This window comes from Vicugna pacos, chromosome 5 (genome assembly GCF_048564905.1).
Source record: "Vicugna pacos chromosome 5, VicPac4, whole genome shotgun sequence".
Lineage (NCBI taxonomy): Eukaryota > Metazoa > Chordata > Mammalia > Artiodactyla > Camelidae > Vicugna > Vicugna pacos.
The window spans coordinates 699442-722382 of NC_132991.1; the positions used below are offsets into that span (position 1 = coordinate 699442).

A 22941-nucleotide genomic window follows, 5' to 3' on the forward strand; every position below is an offset into this window, starting at 1 on the left:
CTAATTCCCGCTCTGGACAGTGAGTGCCCCACACAAGGGGTCTTGTCTATCTCACCACGTCTTACCAGGGCTCCGTATTCATAAGTGCTTGTTGAATGAAAGAAGGAAGGAAGGAAGGTAGGCAGGCGGGCAACCAAGGCCTGAAGAAAACTGTTTATCCAGGGAAGCACAGAAATCACACATGACCACAGAAAATCAGAACCTGCCCAGCTCCCTCGACAGTGAAATCCGTCGATGGCTCTAAAATCCCCTGGGGAGAAACAAACAAAACTGGCTGGTCCAGTGTAGACAGGAAGGGGTGGAACTGCGTCTGCTCGACCTATAGGAGGCGGCCCAGGGCGCTACCAGTGCCCTTAATTAACGACCTCTGCCAATTTCTGCAGCTGCTCCTCAGCAAGGCCCTGGCTGGTGCTGGCACGGAAGGGTTGGGGGCTGCCTTGCGTCTGCAGAAAGTCCCCTGGGGAGGAACCGAATGCCGCCATTCACCCACCCAGACAGAAAAGGGGAGGTGGACTCCTGAGGCCTGGACTCTCACCGGATGGGCTCCATCTCTTAGCCTTGGGAGCTGGTCAGGTGGTCCCTCCCACACCTGGTAAATGAGAAGGATGCTGTCCGCTGACAAGAAGAGTAACTTGGTCAGCCTGACGGTGGCTATCACAGTCACGAAGATTCAGATGGTCAAGAGAAAGTGGGGAGCGCTTAAACTCCCCAGGGCGCTGGCTGGCGGGTGGCCCCAAAGGCCCCGGTCTAAAGCCACACGACAGTGAGAGCCTCACTCAGGTCCCCCGCAGGGCTCGCTCAGTGCACCCTAAAGTCCTTCATGGAACTCAGGCAGAAACTCGCTGGTTACCGGGGGAGACACCGAGGTCACCAAGGTCACCACTCAGATGTGGCCTCTAAGACTCAAGGTGTAAAAATGGATCGTGATCAAAGGCTCTGTTTTGCTCTTTCCTTTCACAACTGAACCCACAATTCATCTGTTCAGAGACCTGTGCTCCGGAGACCCCACCATCCTGCTTGAGCCCCAAGATACACACTGACAAGCCGACAAAACCTCTGAGTCTGATCCTGACCCTGAGCTTTTTCTTTCACTGTTTTCACTTGTTTTATGAAGAAAGGTAATAAAGAATCCAAAACATTGTGCAAAGAAATGCTGGAGGTAAGGATGACCCACTGCCACACACAGTAAAGCCGAGGTCTGACAGCAGGTGGGGACGGGCCAGGGGGTCCTTCCAGGCTGCAAGCTGCCCCTGTACGCCCCTCAGCCTTGAGAGTCCAGCCAGGAAGTCCCAGGCTGTGAATCAGGACAGCGCGTGCTGTTACCGGGGTGGGTCCTGGCGAGGGCCCAGGTCAGGAGCTCAGAGACACAAGGGCCTCAAGAGGCCACGAAGGCATCCCCCAGAATGTCCGATTCTTAGCCATCTGCGTGAGGGTCCCTGTGTCGAGGCAGAGTCGAGCTGGGGACGCTCCCTAGAGTTCCCTGTGAGGCCCGGCCGGCAGGGGAGGACCCACCGTACAGCCATGTCGAGCTCACTCTGCCTGAGAACAAGTGCTGGGCCCCATGGAGGCATTTCCGGGGAAGCATCTGCTCGGTCCCCAAGCGGACGGCCGAGGTGGAATCTGGGCATCGTCGTGGTCAGCCTTCCCTTGGCTGCCTTACTCCTTGGAAAATGGGGCCCCGAGATGTCCCTGGGACTTCAGCCTGCACAGAATCCTCGCCTGCCTCTCCTGGGAGAGGAGACACAGGTGGGAGGCAGTCTCCTTTTTTGGATTTTTGACACAGAAGAAAAACGCTTCCACCAGAGGGCTGAGGAATGAGAATTCCGGCACGCGATGTCTAATTGACATATTTTCAGGAAAAAGTAAGATGCCTCTTTACAAACCTTTAACATTAAATCCCAGTCTCTCACTCCCTTCTTCAAGGGAAGAAGCAAAGGTTTAACATGGGCCAGCACAGGGAAGGGGCTCTCTCCTGGACCGTGACCAGGAACCCCTAAAAAGAACCACACAACAGGGGAGCGTAAGTGTTTCTCCCTTAAAACAGCGGGCAGGAGCCCGATGGGCCGAAAGCGCCCTCAGCAAAGAGGGCAGTCACATGGCCAGGCCGGGGGCAGGGACTGCTGGTCTCACCCAGGCTGACAAATGTCAGCAGAGCCCCGCTCTTGTCCTGCCCTGTCCCAGGCGCATGGATGCTGACACTCAAGCCAAATGAAGGAAGGCGAGGGGCCTGGTCTGCAAAAATCTTGCTTGATGCAGGCCCTCCCGGGAGGTCCATGCAGAGGGACCGTGGAGCCAAGACGTAGCACTGCCCTGTGGGAGCCCAGACGCGGACATCGCCAGGCAGCAGCTGGGGGAGGCTGGATGGTGTGAGGGAGGCCATGTGATGGCAAACAGCCCTCAAAAGAGGCTGAGGGAACAGGGGCGGTTCTGAGAAGAGGAGTGGCCGACTCAATCTGACTCCTGAAACTTAGAAACTTAACATTGGCTCTGGACGTGGCCAGGCTGGAGAGTGGGTGGGGCTCCCACCAGGTCTCCCCTGGGACATGACCAGCTCTTACAGAAGGCTGCGAGGAACAGGGGTGGAAGATCCTGTTAGGAAAGGAACACAGTGACCTAGGATTGACAGCCATACGACAATGCGCGTGCCCTTAACACTAGCGAGCTGGGCACTTAAAACTGCCCAAGATGGTCAATTTTATGTTATGTGTGTTTCACCACCTTAAGGGAAGCTTAAGAAAAAGAACCACAGATGCTGCATGGAGATCCCACCTACATTCTGAGCAGCAAGAGAGCACCATAAGGATTTTGATCTGCTGGTCATTCAAGCTGATGGATCCAAGGGACCCATCAAGGTACCTGACCAAGAGTTAGTGCCCAGCAAATGCCAAGTGGGGCCACCGGAATCGTACAGGCACGAGGTGGGAGAGCCCCAGGCTTGCAACCTTCTCATTGGAACCACATCCTGCAGGGGGCTGTACCCCAGTGTCTTTGTCAAAACCCGGGATGAATGCACATCTCACAGGGTCTGCAGAGGACCAAGTGCGACTCTGTGATACAGCAAAAAGACCAGCGCTAACTGGCTGCAACGTGGTGACAGTCATTGGGCGCACAGTCCTCTGTCGCTGCCCCAAGGCCAGGCCACAGCAGGAAGGCAGCAGCCCTGCTTGTCAAGTGCTGCACTCTCTGCCCTGTCCCCCGGGGTCCCCAGAGGACAGCCACAGCCACACCCAGGGGACAGGCGCCTTCCCTCTGAGGCTCCCAGAGGCCTGCAGTGTCCAGCATTGAGCTGACTCACACTTGCTTGTTCGTTCTAAAGGAAATTCAGAGAGTGCAACCACATTCCCACCTACCCATGAAGAGCAGGGGCCACTGCCCTCGAAACCTTCAGATGGCTCCCTGCTGGGGTCACAGCACCAGGGTCTCATCCCAGGTCAGGTGGCCCCACAGCCCTCTGCCCTTAGAATGGTGAAGAAGCCCCTTCCCTTCTAGGAGCGGTCACTCACTGTCCCCAACTGTCCCGGTCACTCACCACCCTGACTCTCCACATGGCCACACGGGGACCAACCCCCAACGCCGCAGACACAATGAGCCCCCATCAGCGTACCTTCATGCAGCTTCGTGTCCCCACCCAGAAGAGGCAGACGAGGAAGGGAGGATGCAGGCTGCAGACCTGGGTGGCTGGCCCGCGCCTTACCCTTGCCTCTCCTGCCTCAGTCTCCCGCCTGCAGGAATGGGCACCTGCGCCTTGGGGGCTCTGAATGCACTGACCTGGATCCTGCCCTGGACCCCGGTGCTGTCCATCTGACTGGCCACGTTGACTGTGTTTCCCCAAATGTCGTACTGGGGCCTGCAAGCTCCAATCACTCCGGCCACCACGGGGCCAACGTTGATGCCTGGAAAACAGCCCCGGTGTGGTGTTAGTGGGGAGGTTTTGGAGGGGAGGCCATGGGGTCACTAAGTGCAAACCCCTCCCTAAAGCAGGGACCCCACAGCATCACTGAGCAGCTGCTCCCAGCCCCTGCTTGCACCCCACACCACCAGGAAGCAGTCCTGATCCCAGAAAAAGTCCCATTTCCTGGAACAGCATCCTCAGACCGAGTCCTGCTGCTAAGGCGGCTGACCTTTCAGTCTGTAGAGCCACAGTGTGTGTCCCCCCCACCCCAGCTCCCTCTTTCAGTAAGGACAGTAGCTCCTGACTGTTTCCCAGGTGGGATCCCTCAGCTTCTCCGGGTGTGGGCCCAGAACAAAGTACTTCAGGATGCTCTGAAGGAGAGCGGAGGCCCCCTTCCCTTTATGTGATTTGGGGCCCACCCGGCCTGGGGGGTGACACAGGCCCGTGTGCCCCAGCTGTGTCTGGGCCGACACCAGGTCGTATCTTCTGATTCTGTCCTCGGGCGTCGATCTTTCTGAGCTCAGCCAAGCTGTCAATAACGTTTCAGACACTGGCCTAGTCGATCCCCCAAAGCCTGGGCAGGCAGTGCTGGCATCCGCGGGAGAAGGTGGGGGAAGCGAGCAGAACTGGACGGTGTGAGCTGGGGGCACTCAGCCACGGGCCAGGTGGATGTGGGGCCTCGAGGAAGAGCCCCAAAGGGCCCACTTCCCAGATGGCTGGTGGGACGCAGAGAGCCACCCTCTACCAACCCGGATGCCCCAGTCCACGTGAACGAGACGGAGCCAGGATCCAGTCTCGTGTGACTAGCCATCCAGGCACAGAGGGCACTGGCTGGTGGGTTCTCAGTAGGAGAGTAAACAATAGAATTTCCCTGATGGACACTTGGATCTGTTCCCTGTCGCACCAGTACATCTATTAATCCGAGCTCGCAGCCCGGAAGAACTGACCGCTGGGGGTGAGGCGCAGAGGGCGCCCTGCCCCCACCTCCAGCCCGTCCCTCAGGCCAGGCACCAGGTCTAAGTTAGCGCTTGTGCTTAAGCGCATCAGAACTCCACCCACCCTGATGGACACCTGCTGCCCCCCTCACACTCAAACCCAGCGCTCAGTCCTGCTCTTAAGGCCACTAGACGTGTGAATTGTAAAACAGCCAGAAGTGTCCAGTTTAACTAACTGTATCGTGACTAGCAGGAAAGAGAGAGAGAGAGACAAAGGAGAAAAAGAAACCATAAATCTGCAGGGAGGAGGGCATATCTTAGTGGTAGGGTCCGTGCTTAGCACGAAAGAGGTCCTGGGTTCAATCCCCAGCATCCCATTAAAAAAGTAAATAAATAAGCCTAATTAACTCCCCCACTGAAAAATAAATTGAAAAATCTAAAATAGTTAAGACAAAGATTTTTTTTAAAAAATCATAAATCTCTAGTTTAACTATATCCTTGACTAGCAAGAATTTTTGTGGGAAACTATCTTCTTCCCAGAAAAAAGCTGAATTTAAGAGTGAAAAAACCTATAGATTTATAAAAGCTAGAAAGGAACTTAGAGCTCTGATGGTCCCCCTCCTCACGCACAGGTGAGGGATGGGACCCCAGGAGGACAAAGGACCCGCCTTGAGTCTGCACAGCTGGGCTCTGCACAGCTGCGGCCCCAGTGTTCCGGGCCTGCTGACAGGGAAATGGGGCATCTTCCTCCAGCTAAGTGTGGACTCAGAGGTGTATCTGAAAGCCTCTGAGATAATCTACATTTCTCATGTGTTTTGTGAGCTGGACAATAACTCTTCCAGGTCCTAAGTCACTGATACCCAGCTCTGAGGCACACCCAGCTGTCCCTGAGTCCCACTCACTCATCTGGGTGGCTCCACCCTCCTTCCTGAGACAAGGGAGCCTGGACCAATGACCTCCTAGGGGGAGGGCCGCGGCCACCAGCTCCTGGGGTGGACACGGGAAGGGTGTGCTGGCCCCCGGGATGGGACGGCCTGCAGCCACGTACCGACACGGAGCACAAAGTCGTTGTAAGACTGGTAGTTGATCTCATCCAGGACGTCGAACATCTCGATGGCAAAATCTGCCAACGTGCTGAGGTGGGAGGAGATGCACTTCTTCGCCTGGATGTGAGCAGACACGGGTTATTACGTTCAAGGGGTGCAAGGGCAGAGGCAGCAGGGACACTCAGCCAGGGATCTGTCGGGGAGGGGTGCAGCCTGTACCCCTGATGAGCTCAGGGATTTGATCCCCACATCAGCAGTGCAGCAGCCGGGCTGCTTGAGTTAAATCTACAGGTCAAGTTGGGAATCACTGACGTCTTAACGATGTCTTTCTACGCAGAAACATTGAATATCTTTCTGCTTATTTAGACCTTTGATTTCTTCATCCGAGTTTTACAGCTTTCCTCATAGACATACTACATTATCTTTAAAAGTTTGTACCTAATATTTTATTTTGAGGGAGGGAGTGCTAATGTAAACGGTATTGTATTTTTAAATTCCACTTGTTCATTGCTGGTATATAAGAAAGTAATCGACTTTTGTTTATTAACTTTGCATTTTGCAACCTTGCTGTAATTGCTTATTGCAGATATTTTGTTGATTCTTTTTTATTTTCTACATAAACATTCATGCTATCTAGGAACAAAGAGAGTTTCATTCCTTCCTTCCTTCCGTCTATGTACCTTTATTTCCTTTTCTTGTGTTACTGCACTAGTTAAGACTTCCAGCATGAATGTCAAATAGGAGTGGTGAGAGGGGCTTGCTTGCCATGCTCCTTACCTCATGGGGGAGGCATTTCTCATCATTATGCATGTGGTTAAGCTACAGGTTTTTTTTGATAGGTGTTTTTTTATCAAGTTGAGGAAGTTTCCTTCTATATGTAGTTTGATGAGAAATTTTTCTTTAAATCAGGAAGGAGTGTTCTAGGCTGTCAAATAATTCTTCTGCATCCATTAATGTGATTTCTCTTCTTTATCCTGTTGATAAGGTGAATTTTATTAATTAATTTTGACATGTTGAGCCAGCCTTGCCTATCTGGAATAAATTCAACAACTCGTTTGTGGTGTATAGTTCTTTTCGAACCTTGCTGGATTCAACTGGCTAATATTTGTTGAGAATTTATGCATTTGTGTTCAAAAGAAATACTGGCCCATAATTTTCCTTTTTGTAATTTCTTTATCTGGTTCAATATCATGGTAATGCTGGACTCACAGAATGAGTTAGAAAGTGTTTCTTCTACTTCTATATCCTGGAAGAGATTGTAGGGAACTGGGATGATTTCTTCCTTAAATGTTTCACAGAATCCACCAGGAAACCCATCTATGCCCAGCACCTTCTGTTTTGGAAAGTTATTAATTATTGATTCAATGTATTTAATAGACATATCCCCACCCAGATTATCAGTTTCTTCTCAGCTGAGTTTTGGGAGATTGTGTCTTTCAAAAAACTGGTCCATTTCTCCTCATTTATCAAACTTGTGGGCATATAGTTGTACTTTTAAATACTAATTGGAAATAGTAACTTTTAAAATGTTTGATTTTCTAATTGTCTACAGCTAATATACAGAGATAAAACAGAAATTCATATGTTAATTTTATATTCGGTAAACTCACTTAAAAATTTTAGCAGTTTATATATAAATATTTTAGTTAAGAATAATGGCTCCATTCCTACTTTTGCAATTCACAAATCTTCTATTTATTGTCCTTCCCTTATTGGACTACTAGTTAGGACCTCCAGTGTAGCATCACAGAGCTGTTCACAATATACGTTAATATCTTTTTAATATCCATTGGTTCAGTGGAAATGGCCCCTCTTTCATTTCTAATATTTGTGTCTTCTCCCTTTTTTGTTGATTGGCATGGCTAGAGATCATCAATTTTATGGATCTTCTCAAAGAGCCAAATTTTGGTTTTGTCGAATCTCTTGTTTTCTTGTCTTTAATTTCATTGATTTGTGCTCTGACTTTTATTATTTATTTTCTTCTTCTTGCTTGAGGTTAGATCATTCTTCTTTCTCTACTTTTCTAAGGTGGAAGGTGGAAATTTAAACTATTGATTTGGGATTGGTTTTCTTTTCTAATATACAAATTGAATCATACAAATTTCTCTCTAAATACTGCCTTTTCTGCATCCCACAAATTTTCATAAGTTTTATCTTCAATTTCATTTATTTCAAATTATTTTTCAACTTGAGATTTCTTCTTTGTCCCATGTGTCATTTAGAAGTGTATGGCTCCATCTCCAAATATTTTGGAATTTTCCAATTATCTCCTAGAAATAAGATTTCTACTTTAACTCCATTCTGGTGTGAGAATATAGTTTACATGATTACAATTCTTTTAAATTTGTTAAACTGAGTTTTATGGCCCAGAGTGTGGTCTATCTTGGTAAATGTTTCATGTGAGCCTTAAAAGTAGTGTATTCTGAGGTTGTTGAATGAAGTAGTCGATAGATGTCAATTACACCCAGGTGATTGATGACACTGTTCAATTCAGCTACCTCTACAGATTTCCACCCGACTGGATCTACCAATCACTGATAGTGTGGCACTAAATTCTTCAACTGTAATAGTGGATTCATCTATTTCTCCATGCGGATCTATCAGTTTTGGCCCCCTGTTGTTAAGTGTATAAATATTGAAGATTGTTGAGTCTTCTTGGAGAATTGACTTGTTTTTCATTATGCAATGACCCTCTTCATCCCTGATCATTTTCCTTGATCTGAAGCTTGCTTTGTCTGAAATTAAGATAGCTACTTGAGTTTTTAATAGTGCTGGCATTGTATTTATTTCTACATCCTTTTGTTTTTTACATTCTGTTATTTTTTTTCAGTTTTATTAGGTAGAATTATTACAATTGACTGCACATACACATTATATTGCATGTGAATACATATATACAGTATACTGCACTTTTTTTTAGTTTACATATATGTACTAATTATTGTTTCTAAGAACGGATTAGATCTTTAGCCTTTTAAACTTTCATAGTTATCAAAGGAAAAAAGCCAACTACAAAATAAGAATCAACAGAATGTGGTAATCCAATCATAAAGGACAGTCAGATGTGCTTACACATATTCCAGACATCAAAATAATAATTAGTTCATTTGAGTCCTTATTATTAGTTATTTTTTTTTAGATTCCTCATATAAATGATGTCATATGGCGTTTTTCTTTCTTTCCAGCCCACTTCACTTAGAATGACAATCTTCAGGTCCATCCATATTGCTGCAAATGGCATTATTTTATTCTTTTTCATGGCTGAGTAGTGTTCCATTGTATATATGTTCCACCACATCCTCTTTATCAAGTCATCTGGTGATGGACATCTGGGTTGTTTACATCCTTTTATTTTTAATGTGTATGTGTCTTTATATTTAAAGTGTGTTTCTTGCAGAAAATCTAGTTGGGTCTTGCTTTTTAGCCACTTGATCAGTTTCTGTTCTTTAATTGGTGTATTTAGACCATTCACATTTAAGGTGATTATTGATACAATTAGATTAGTATCTACTGTATGTACAACTGCTTTCTAGCCATCGCACTTTTATTTTTTTTTTTTTTACATCTTCCTTTCTTTTTCTGTCTCTTTTATAGGAGCAACCTGAGGACTTTATTCACAATCCTGCATCAGAAAAGGGGAACATTCAGTGGTGCCAGGCTGCCACGGTGGTGGTGGTGGGGTGCCAGTGGGGAGGGAGCAGGGCTGGAGGAAGTCCCTAGGATGGGCCTTCCCTCTGTTGACTTTCCACAGGAGGTCGTGTCTAGAGAGAGCTGGTCACTGACAAGACAGCCTGCAGGCTGCTGCCCTAGTCCAATGCAAAGGGCAAACCAAAGCCCACAGTGGGGACTCTGTCCATGGTCCCTGGGCAGTTTGGGGCAGAGCTGGGACCCAGTCTCTGAGCAGGGCACACCTGGACAGCGGGCAGGCACTCACCTCGGTCCCAGCTGTGGGCGCCAGCCCCACAGCAGCCATGTAGGTACTCCCAATGGTCTTGATCTTCTCCAGGTCCTTGTAAAAGTCTTTGTCCATGAGCTTTGTTTGAAACACAAAACTGTTAAATGTTACATAACATTTTAGACAAGTCACGGCAGTGTACAGCCACCAGGAGTAACTGTGGAGCGGATGGGCACGTGCTGGAAAGCAACGTGTCTTCTTCATGTGGCTCTGAGATAAGTTCTGGGGCTGAACTGAAAAACTAAGGAACTCGGGCCTCAGGGGCACCTACAAAGGCATTTGAAAGAGGAGCCAGGGGAAGCATACAGAACACACTGTCTTTCAGGAGCTGAGGTCACAACCACCCAGGAGGAGGACGGGCCCCCAGCGAGGGAAGATCTGGCACAGACATGGGACCCAAGGTGGAGGATGCAGAGATGCCCACCCGTCCATCCTGTAAGTGAGGCCACCCACCTGAGCCCAGCACTTACAAGGTAGGGTACAGGTGCCAGCACCCCACCTGCTAGCCCAGAATCCATCCTCCCCAACCTAAGGCAAAGCCCCTTCCTCAACGGTCAAAGTCCGTTGGTATTCCCAAGGAGACAAAGTGTATGTGCATCTGCAGAGAACATGCTACACTTCAGAACTGTTGGGGGCTGGGTACCCAGGCGCCCTCAGGCCCCAGGGGGTCGGGGCACTGGGGCGGCCCTTACCTCATCGAAGTCGGTGATGATCTCGTTCAGGAGGCGCAGACACTCTACCCCCATGTTGTTGCCATCCAGCTCGATGTAGAAGTCGTTGAAGTTGGGGATGGAGGCGAACATGACCCCCACCTACGAGTACGACTGGTAGTACAGGTCCTGGGGGTCAAAGGTCGGGTCAGCCACCAGTGCCGAGACTGTGACCAGAACAGCTTTCAGCGCTGGTGCTGGGGACAGGCCCCACCAGGAACCCCTGCCTGGGCTGCCAGGATGTGCTGGGACCCCACACCGCACAAGGACGGGGCTTGGAGCATCCAGGACACCGCGAGGTCGTTCAGCTCACAGGTGGGAGCAGAGCCCCCTGAGAGGAGGGGAGGAGGCACCAGGGAGGGACACACTGTTCTGGGAAAACAAACCGCTCTGGACAGCCCCAGGCCCAGCAGGATGAGAGATGAGCCCGGGAGCTATTTCAGGCCAAAGATGGTCAAGCTGAGTCTTGGTGTTTGTGCCTTTAGGACCTAAAAAGCCAACCTGAGCCCCTTTATTTTTGAGTCAGATTTTCCAAGCCCTGTGCTGTGCTGCTGGGGTGGTTTTAGAGCTGCACCTCTAGGTCATGGCCCCTAACTGCGCTGAACATGGAGGAGGGAATGAACCACCGGCCCTGCAGCCAGATGGGCAGGGCCAGGCCATCCACACAAACTCAACCAGGAGGGGGCGCCACCCAGAACATAAAGGCCTTGAAACAGCGCTTTCCCCCTTGAGTGTGGATTCCTGAAGCCCGATCTCCCGCCTTGTGGGGATGGTGAATGCTACTCTCTCTTTCAGGATCAAAGGGGAGGGCACACCAGTTCTGGTCATCTGTCAATCCCACGTCCCAGGGGCCTCCTGATGGCCCAGCCTCTGCCCTGCCCTTGGGGGTGGGCAGGGGGCCTCCCATCCTTGGTGCAGCTGAGGGCTTGGAAATGGCCACCCTCTGCGACTTTAGGCTGGAGGAGGGTCCCTCTGGGTCGGACCTCCAGCTGCAGCCCTGCAGCCCCCACCAGACCAGCTCGGCTGGGAGGAGCACCCTGCTGGGTCTCAGTGCCCAGGAAGCAGCTGCCACGCAGGCCGCATGCTCACCATGTTCCGGGGGTTGGACATAAGGAAGTGCTGGGCAACGTGGGCCGGCAGGAGGTTGAAGAGGACCCTCTTGTCGTCCAGCTTCACCCTCTCCATGTCGTCCTGCTCCTCCTCCGCCTGGGGAGGGCGGGATCCTCCATTAGTCACTCGCCTGCTCATCCATGTTTCCTTCACTCACTCAACAACCCGCCACCTGACAAGATTCTCTCCTGGACCAGACTCTGAACCCTCTTCCCAACTGGGCCCTGACTTTGGGGCATCCCTGTTCACTTCCACATTGTCCAGCTTTAGCAAGAACCCTGCTGAGCCAGCTCAACCAGACACCTCATCCCTGACATCAGATCACCCCACACATCTGATTGGGTTCCTCATCTCCTTCCCTTCTCAGGTGATGTCTGATCACCTTGGCCTGTCCTCAGCATGAATCTTGTTAGATCAGCTTAGAAACCCCTCACCTCTGATTTCTCCTCTTAGCAACTTTACATCCACTGCCCCAACTCTGCCCCTTGACTACACACGCCCACCTGCCCTTGCTGTATTAGGGTGGAGCCTCGTCTCTCTCCCCCACCGCAAGACCCCCCCTGCAGTGGTCCTTACACCTACCACCACCCACAGGGCTGCTGGCATCTAGCCAGAAGCCCCTACATGACACCCCTCCCAAGGGACTCCCTTGCCGACCCCCAAGGAAGCAGAGGGGCTCCTCTTGCCTGCAGGGCCCAGAGGTAGTCCAGCCGCAGCTTGACATCCACCTGCCGGGCGTGCAGGGCCAGCGCACTGGAGAACAGCAGGATGGCCATGATCGGCTCGAAGCTGCGCCCGGAGATGCTGCCGCCCCTTGTGAAAGAGAAGGAGGAAAACGCACATCAGTGCCAAGAACATAGGACCCGTCCACAGAGGGCCCCTCAGACGTGCCCCCCCCCCCAGGGCTGAGAGCCACATCTCATGGGGAAACCCAATGACTTGCTGGAACTGGCACCCAAGTGAAGTAAGGGAGAAACCCAGGCAGTAACGAGCTTCTAGTCAGCAAACTGGAACACGGGGCATCACAGGCGGGTATTTGAGATGCCCGCCCATGGGCTCTGGCAGGAGCAGCGTACCTACCCCACGGCCTTTGTGTACCCGCTGAGCTCCAGGACCAGGATGTAGCGCGCCGAGCAGGATCACTTTGAGCAAGGAGGAGACACGCAGGAACACGGCCAGCAGGAGAGCGTCCACGAGGCCTCACAGCAGGGCGTGGGGCGCAGACTCGCAGGGCAGGGCAGGCAGCACTGGGGCCCGGCCCCCAGATGACAGGATCACCAGGGACCCGTTGGGGCTGGAGCTCCAGGCCCAGGGCAGGCAGCCCACCTGGAGGGGGATGGAGGGCCCAGGAGTGTGGAGAGGGCCCCACTCAGGGCACACAGCACCCCCTCCTCCCCCGCTCTCTCCAGCCTCCGGCTCCGACCCACTCCCCAAGTGCCATCAGCCGGGCCTCAGACACTCCCACCCAGTTCCGGCCCTTAGAGGCTCCTCACTACCAGAAGGGGAGCCCCAGGAACTGGGCTGGGGGGCACGAGACCCCTACCATCCTTCTAAACCACTCAGCTCCATCCTGTTCTCCCCACCACCCTCTCCTTCCTATTTTTCTGCCCAGCTTCTGTCCTCGGCACACTACGAAGGGCCGATCACGTTTCCTCCACTGGGTGACGTCCCCCTCACCCTGGCTTCCTGGGGCACCCCAGGCCCATCTCTGACCCCCTTGTTTCCCTCCCCATCCTAGGAACGGGCCCTCCAGTGCGGCTCCTGCAGGTGCCCCTCATCCCTGCACCTCACGGCTCTCTCCACGCCCAGCCCCCGCAGACAGGCTCACCACACATCCTTGGGCCACAGAGTAGATTAAGATGACTATGAAGATACACAAGATGGTGCAGATCTGGATCGTCAGGCATCCTGGAAAACACTGAAAAAAAAATACTATTGAAAACACAACCTGTTTTACAAAGTCGTTTGTGGCCACAGCAGATAATTCACAGTACAGAACGTCCAGAACCATCTGAACGCGGCGAGATCCTCACCCATAATTCATCTTCCACACACGTTTCCTGGCTGATTTCATATAATTAATCTCCCAGGTGAAAAAGTTGCCAAAATTAAAAAACTGAAAGGTGACATATTTAAATTGAAAAGAGCAACACTTCCCACCATCTGCTCTACCCTGTGACACTGACTGGCACTGAAATTCACCGAATAGATTAACTTGACATTTTTATAATACTGCATCCTTCTATCTCAGAGATGGTAAGAATTTCCCTTTATTTGTTTCTTCTCTTACATGCTTTAAGTTTTATCATTTTCTTCACACAGGCTTTATACAATTTTTGTTAAGTTATTAGAAATTTTATTTTAAGCCTATTTAAACACATTTTTATAATATTTGACAAATGATTTCAAGGATAGTCAGAAGATCTTAGAATCACACTTCTGAAACTAGAAATGAAAACAAAAAAAGAGACCATGGGACGCTGCAGAAAGCACGGACCAGCGAGGGTGCCCTGGGCCGGGCGTGTGGTTACCCCTCTAACCCTCCCACCCCGTGAAGTCGGGTTCATTACGATCCCTGCTCTACAGGTGAGGAACCGGGGCCTGGACACCACCAGCCAACCTCACTCGCTCTACAGACCAGGACACAGAGCAGGTTGCTCAGCTCACGTGGAGCTGAGACAGATTCACGCACAGACCAAACAATAGCACGAGAACTAATTTGTCGTCACAGCAAAAAAAGACAGCTGATCCGACATGAACAATGGAAAATGCCCCTAGAACGGCACCCACGATTAGTCAAAGGCGGCCCAGTGGGGTGTTAGCTGTTGGACCATCCTCAAAGCTCGCTGTCACTGTCTCAGAAAGTGACTGTGTAGCAATGGCCAGGCTGGGCGTCCCGGACCCCACGGCCAGAGGCAGTTCACAGCCAGAGCTGAATTTCAGAAAGGGCCCCAACAGCGGGATGAGGCCACAAAGCAGGAGGATGCAGGGCAAATGTGGAGCGAGACCCTGTGCTCTGCAGGGAGAGAAGCCGTGGAGCGTGCCGTGACCAGGACACGACACAGGAGCACCACAGCTGCACCAAATGGTCGTGGGAGGCAGGGTGGCCGCTGAGTGATGACCCCACCGTGCCTCAGCCCTGTGGCTGCGGAGTTTAAACAGTCTAGGCAAAGGGGATAACTACACAACCACATCCTTCTCCACTCAGCCGGCCATGCTCCTGGCTTATTCTCAGGGCTCCTGCCGTGCGTTAGGGGCCAGGAGAAGGTGTGGCCCAGCTCCCTGGACCACGTACTCCCACTGCGGGGGGAGCGGGGCATTCAAAGGCTTCCAACCAGGCGACAAACTAAGAACCATATTGTAAATCACAGTCGCACAGACTACACACAACTCAAAGAGTTCCAGGAAACGCTGATGACAATCAATAGACCGACATTTTCATTCATTCTTGTTCTGTTTCTTTTGTTTACAACTCACACACACACACACAAAAGATTTCACAGCCCCCAGTGAGTTGCAATCTGAAGTTTAAAAAATACTGACAATCTATGCTAAATAAACGAACTCAGTCCCACACAGATACACTGCAGGAGCCACTGGGGCTGTGGCAGAAAATGATGTAACATGAGGACCAGGACTGGGCATTTGCAGGGGCTGGCAGGAGCTCCTGGGTTTGTCTCTGGGGTCCCTGCCCTCTGCTTGGGCTCCCTCTCTCTTCCCAAAGAGGGAAAACCTAGAGGTTTTCTAACTTTCTACTCACTGTCCATTCATCAACCATGTCTAATTTATCTCACCAGAGTTGCAAACCTCCTCCTTGCCTTCCCCACCCACCGCAGGACTCTCAGGGTCTAGGGTGGGCTGGGCTGGGGGCGCTCTTCCTCCCTGGAGACCAGCCCTGCCAGGGCAGCAGGTGTAATAGAAAAGAACAAATTTGACTTCATATTAGATCTGTTTCTTTCGCTTTAACCCTGTACCCTGTTTTCTAGGCTCAGTCTTGCCAGCTCTGCACCTTTTGTAAAACAATGTTGCCTTTAGCCTGAAATAGACAGGAGAGCCTATTCTCTGAGCTCTGACCTTTAAAGATATTAACACTTTTGTACTTATATAGAGATGACAAGTTGCAGAATAGAAAATAACATTTGTTTTGTTAGAGGTTTTACAGGGACACCATGACCTGACCCACGTGGACAGCTGCAAGCACAAAGAATTCCAAGAACAGAATTCCTGCACCAAGAAGTCTGCAACAACCAACCACAGCCCCTCTCCTTTTTAGTATAAAAGGAGCCTGTAATGTGACTTAGAGAAGATGGTTCTCCAGGACATTAGTTTGCCATCTTCTCAAGTCAGCCGGTTTTCTGAATACAGTCACTACTTCTTGCCCCAACACCTGGTCTCCTGATTTACTGGCCTATCATGTGGCAAGCAGAATGAGGTTGATCTTGGTAACACAGAGAGGGGAGGAAGCCCAAGTGAGGACTCTCATCTCCTGAGGGAGCCCCTCTGCCTGTGCTCAGAAGACCACAAAGGGGTGACTAGGACAGTGGATGGAAAAAAGAGGCTGAAATATGACCATCAGCACCATGCCTGGGTGAGAAAGATGAGGGGGGTTGCTGTCTAAGGCACAACGGCCTCCTTCCAAGTCACATCACCCTCGTGTCCCCAGGAAGCAGAGAGGCCTGGAGCCCCAGAGAGCAAAGTGCACCTGAAACTGCAGGTGCCCAGTGACTGGTCCAGTGTGCACCCCTCTGGCACCCGCCTCACTGCTCCTCCTCCCCCCGCCCCACCTGCTCAGCCTTGGTCCCACCACATCCCCAACCAGGGCCAGCACCACTGCAGGAATGCCCTCGGCAGGCTGCGCAGCCTCAGCTGCGTCCGCACGCCTGGTCAGTCCAGCTCTGCCCCTTTCCAGCCCTCACCGTGACTCTCCAGCCACCTGCTCTCCTGCTCTCCCGCTCTCCACCCTGAGCCCTGTAGAGCGCCTCCTCTGGTCACGGCATCCTGGCCTCCAGGACGGACAGGGATCCCGCCCCTTTGCTTCACCGGCTTCTCCTCTTGTTCTAAGAATGTTCAGTTGCGCCTATGGCATCCCAGGCCCTGCTCCCAGGACTTTGCGAATATCAGCTCCAATTCCCATCCCTTTCACAGACAAAGACACGAAGGCCATAGAGCTGGCAGCCCCTAGTGACGAGGGAGCCAGTGGGGTGGGTGAAGGGCCCAGGTGGTCCCAGAGCTGCCACACCAGCCCTGATGCCCTGGCTGTGGCCACTTCTATGTCACGGGGGAAAGCCCTCTGCTGGCTCCCAGACCTTCTTGGGGATGTGTGGCTGCAATGGGTCCCAACTCAGCCGCGTGCACAGCTGTGCCCACTGGCATCATCTCCCTTCCTCGGTACGTGCTGGGCCTCTGCTGGACAGTTCTGTCCCACCTGCCGGCCCCCATCCTCCCCAGCTGGATCCTGCTGACCATGCCCCCCTGTCTCCTGGCCCCAGTCTTCTGCACAAGCCCCGTGGTGAACTCAGAGCCCTGCTGTCACGTCCAGGGCCTCAGGAGGGGAGAGTGTCAGCACGAGGGTCGCCCCTGAACAGACACACGCCGGCTGGGTGAACTGAAGCCGCCTGCCGTCAGGACCGTGCGCTCTGCCCGAGCTGCTTCCTGACCCGCAGCCGGGAGGGGGACCTGCTGCCGCGCTGGGTCAAAATCATACTTAGAAAAAAATGCTCAGGCCAAGGAGGGAGGGCGAGGAGGGGTGAGCGGACATTCAGAAAGAAAGGGGCTGGCGGAGCCTGGGCCCCCTCCACCAGGAGAGCTGTTTGTCCACCAGGCACACAGGTCCCCAACAATGGGGACGAGTGTGACAGGACTTAGAAACCAGCATCTATTTGCAATGCTTTCACTTGAAATTAGGTGAATAAAGCCATCTTATGTGAAGTGGGAAGTTTCACTTGACCCAATCAGATGCCACTCCGTCTATGAAATCAAAGAGCTAGGATTGTGGTTATTTATTCAAATAGCATTTTTTGTTTTGTCTCAACCTAAATCAAGAAGGTACGCATGAATAATAAAGAATTTAAATAAATACACCTAGATTCAATCTTCTCACAAAGCAGTTGTTTTCAACAATTGTACAAAGATAACCCAGGGTCTCTCAAACATGACAGCTGGGGGTCTAGGGGGGAAATGGGACTTTTGAAAAAGAAGGTTCAGAACAGAGCCCTCTCCTGGGAGCCTCGGGCGGCACGGGGCCACAAGCTCAACCCTGGCTCCAAAGTCAAAGAATCTTCGAGAGTGTGGAGCCCCCAGTCTAGGACACGATCACATGACAGGGCACAGGACCCTCCTTTGGAGGGAACAGTGTCACCCCTTGTGTTCATTTATTCAGTCACCATCCACACCCACCCCTTGCGCCTACGGGGCACGCTCCCAGAACTCCAAACAGCACCCACACAGGATGGGGCCCAGTGAGTTTCTCCCACATGGATAAGGCTTTTCACCTGCCAGAAGGTGAGGGACAAACTGCCTCCACCTGTCCTGCCACGAGGGCATGCAGAGGCCGTGCACTTACCTGTGCAGGTGATAGGTACAAGACACACACACGTGCATCTGGACCAGGTAACGTGCAGGTGCATCTCACACACACGCGTGTACCTGGATCAGGTGAAGAGCAGGTACAGGACACACCATGCACGTACCTGGACCCGGGTGATGTGCAGGTACAGGACACAGGACACCAGGAAGCAGATGCAAAACACCAGCAGGAGCAGGACGGCCACACTCCTAGGACAGATGACACACAGTCCCTGCAGGCTGGGCCAGGTGACGTGTGCCCAGAGGATGCCTGGGACCGCGCCCTTCCTCCCCTGCCCCACCCGGGTCCCAGCCCCGGGGAAGCAGCAGTGGTCTCTGGGGAGCTGCCCGTGATGGTCCTTTTCTAGCAGAGGAGCCCTTCCTGTGTCCCCCCTAAGTTCCCTGCCACCCCAGGGTCCCTCTAGCCCTGGGAGTGCCTGAGAGGCGCTCTCCTCATGCGGGAAGGACGAGGGCTGCACAGACTTGGCTGCTGGGCACTGCCCTCTTCCTGGGCCTCATCTGGAAAGGGTTTTTCTAGAAAAAGTTGGATCCCCAGGCAGGGCCATGCAGACGGCCACTGCGTGTCCACAGTGTCTGGGGCTGGGGGTGGCTTCCATGTGTTTTCTGGAAACTCACAGGGGAATCACTCCACTTGGGAGGTTTATTAACAAAGCCGTAGGTCTGCAAGAAAAGTGGAGATTTTCTGGGGTCTTTCTTGCCTCAAACCCAAAACTGCCAAACTCACTTTGATTCATAATGATTAAATGTTATTAAAATTATTATATCTGTGTTCCTTTCCAGAACCTACTTTTTCTCATTTTAATGTTTCTGAAAATTTGTTGACAAGCACCTGGAAATCAGGGTGCCTGTTTGGTCTGTTTCCTCTCGCAGAAACTGTCATGAAGCCAGTGGTGCACGTGCTGTGGACAGAGAGGACTTAGAATTGAGTAAATTTAAAATTAAAAACTGAGAACCAGCAGCCCCGCACACCAGCCAGCAGGCTCGCACAGCCAGTTCCTCCAGGAAATGACGTGTGTCCCGGGGGGGTGTGGACCTCGTTTGTAGAGAAAGAGGAGTGGTTCTGAGTTTTTCTGAGACTGTTCTCAACGCCCTCCAGAGGCGGGGGCACCATGGGACTGTGACTGCGGGAGTCAAACCTGAACTTGAAAAGCAAAGGACTCTTGGTGACCTCTGACGGATGGACCCAGAACAACACTTACTGCAGGATTATCAGCAGGTAGACAAGGCCGAATAAGGCGGCCAGAATGAGGGCCAGAATGACGGCGCTGGTAAAATACTCGTCCTGAAGCTGGTGGTACTACAAGACAGAAATCCCCCATCAGTGGTCTTGGCTTCCCAGAGACGCCAGGGTCTTCCCAAGGGTGCCGGGGATGCCCAGAACCACTGCAGCATTGAGAAGGGCCACAACCACGTTCACAGGATGTCCCAGGGACCCAGCCTCCCGCCACCCCCGACTGCCCCCACCCCGGCACCTACCTTCCTCTCTCACTCAGCCTGCTTGTACTTCAGGGTGAAGAAGTTCAGGTCCGCCATCTCCAGCTCCATCTGCCAGGCTTCCAGGAGGCGGCCGATGTACCTGTTGACATGTGTCCCGGGGGTGGCGTGGACCACATTTGTAGAGAAAGAGGAGCGGTTTCTGAGCTTTTCCGAGGCTGTTCTCAGCGCCCTCCTCTACCCATCACGGGAAGAAAGGAAGAAATGTTGTCAAACTCTCCACTTACCAAAAAAGAGAACTCTTATGTGTCCCTCCTTCTGGATCCTCGCCCACTGCAGCGTCTGGGGGGCCTGGTGTGGGGATCTGGGATGCAGGTGTGGCTCCACCACCTGCTGGTGGCAAGATCCCAGGTGAGTTATCTCATCACTGGTGTTTGGGCTCCTGTGTCTGTAAGTGGGGTTACACGGCACCTGAGTGGTGGCTCCGTGTGGAGGGTTTCTGGGCCCCATATGGAGAACTGGACAGTGCCCAGCACACAGCAATGAACTTGGCTCTTTGAAAATACTGATAAAATCAGTAGGTCTCTAGCAGTAAATCTGACAGCTTAGATCAATGACCTACTCCTTGAAACACACAAACTACCACAACTCACCCAACAGGAAAGATAATTGGGATAGCCCTGTACTTGCTAAAGAAAGTTAATTCATAATTTTAAAATTCATGAAAAAGTAATCTCCAGGCCGAGATGATTTCACCAGAGAATTCTACCAAACAGTTAAATAAAAATTAACAAAAATTCTATACAATAGATTCTAGAAAATAGAAGAGGAGATAACAGTTTCCAGCTCACTTTATAAAGTCAACATTAACCTGACACCAAAACCAGACTAAGACAGCAAAAAAAAAAAAAAAAAATTACATTTGAGGCCATATTCCTCATGAATACTGATGGAAAAAATCCTTGGCAAAACATTAGTAGATAGAATTTAGCAATATATAGAGGTATATAGCATGACCATTTCAAGATATGCAAGGCTGTTTAAATATTTGAACATCAGTGCAATTCATTATGTTAAAACCACATTAACCATCATGTGGAAAACCCCATGGTCATATCCATTGATACAGAAAAAGCACTGGACAAAATTCAATATCCATTCATGATAAACATGCTCAGAAAACTAGGAATGGAGGGAAACCTGCCCAACTTGATGAAAAACGTCTACAGCTAACATCACACTCAATGGTAAAAGACTGAATGTTGTCCCTCTACAATCTGCAGTCAGAGCTGTCCGTCTCACTCTCCTATTTGATATAGCGCTAGAACCCCCCTAACCGGTGTGATAAGGTAAGAAAAGGAAATAAAAAGCAGGTGGATCAGACAGAAAGAAAGCTGTCCCTATTTGCAGATGATATGATAGCCTACATAGAAAATCCTGATGGAAGAAAAGATCCTGGAACGAATGAGTAAGTTCCACAGGGTCACAGGATACAAGATAAACATTAAAAGTCAATCATATTTCTTCATACTAGCTATGAGCACGTGAAGACCAAAATTAAGATACAGTAACATTTACAATCACTGAGAAAGTGAAATACTAGTGAATCTAACAAAACACATACAGAACTGTAGGCTGAAAACTACAGAGCGCCAGTGAAAGAAAGCAAAGCAGACCACAGTAAATGGACATACTATCAAGGATTAGAAGATTCAACATAGTGAAGATGTCAATTCTTCCCACGTGGATGGACACAAGTTTAACATAATTCCCCTCAAATCCTAGAAGGACTTTTTTTTTTTTGGTAGAAATACAAGTTTATTCTAAATATGAAACGGAATGGCAAAGGGACTAGAATAGGCCTTTTTCTTAAAAAGAATCAAGTGAGAGCAATCACTCTGACAGGGACTGACAGTGACTTACTATCTAAATCCGGACAATGTGGTGATGGCACAGGGATAGATAGACACACAGATCAAGGGAACAGAACACAGAGCCCAGAAACAGCCTCACACAAGTGTGGGCAACTGATTTTTTGTTGTTGGTGGTGGTTTTCTGGTTTTTTGAGGGGGAGGTATTAAGCTTTATTTATTTCTTTATATATTTAGAGGAGGTACTGGGGATTGAACCCAGGACCTCATGCACGCTATGCATGCGCTCCACCACGTGAGCTATCCCCTCCTCTGCAATGGGCAACCGATTTTTGACAAAGTGCAAACGCAATTCAATGGAAAAAGCTTGGTTTTTCAACAAACAGTGTTGGGGCCTCTGCAGAGCCATTAGCAAAAACAAATAAATAAACCTTGACCCAAACTTCACACTTAATTTTAAAGAACTAACTCAGAATGGATCCTAGGTGATCAAAAAGCACATGAAAAAATGCTCAATATCACTAATTATCAGAGAAATGCAAATCAAAACTACAATGAGGTATCACCTCATACCAGTCAGAATGGCCATCATTCAAAAATCCACAAATGACAAATGCTGGAGAGGCTGTGGAGAAAGGGGAACCCTCCTACACTGCTGGTGGGAATGCAGTTTGGTGCAGCCACTGTGGAAAACAGTGTGGAGATTCCTTAAAAGACTAGGAATAGACTTACCATATGATCCAGGAATCCCACTCCTGGGCTTGTATCCAGAAGGAAATCTACTTCAGGATGACACCTGCACCCCAATGTTCATAGCAGCACTATTTACAATAGCCAAAACATGGAAACAGCCTAAATGTCCATCAACAGGTGACTGGATAAAGAAGATGTGGTATATTTATACAATGGAATACTACTCAGCCATAAAAACCAACAACATAACACCATTTGCAGTAACATGGATGCTCCTGGGAAATGTCATTCTAAGTGAAGTAAGCCAGAAAGAGAAAGAAAAATACCATATGAGATCGCTCATATGTGGAATCTAAAAAACAAAAACAAAAACAAACAAACAAAAACAAAGCATAAATACAGGACAGAAATAGACTCATGGACAGAGAATACAGACTTGTGGTTACCAGGGGGGTAGAGGGTGGGAAGGGATAGACTGGGATTTCAAAATTGTAGAATAGATAAACAAGATTACACTGTATAGCACAGGTACACTGTATAGCACAGGGAAATATACACAAAATGTTATGATAAATCACAGAGAAAAAAATGTGACAATGAGTGTGTATATGTCCATGAATGACTGAAAAATTGTGCTGAACACTGGAATTTGACACAACATTGTAAAATGATTATAAATCAATAGAAAATGTTAAAAAAAAAAGAAAAGA

General features: G+C 50.3%; 1 pseudogene; it reads right to left on the minus strand.

The window, feature by feature from the left end:
• The window catches only part of LOC140685412 (adenylate cyclase type 1-like), a 46534-nt pseudogene that overhangs the window by 8575 nt on the left and 15018 nt on the right, over positions 1-22941 (minus strand).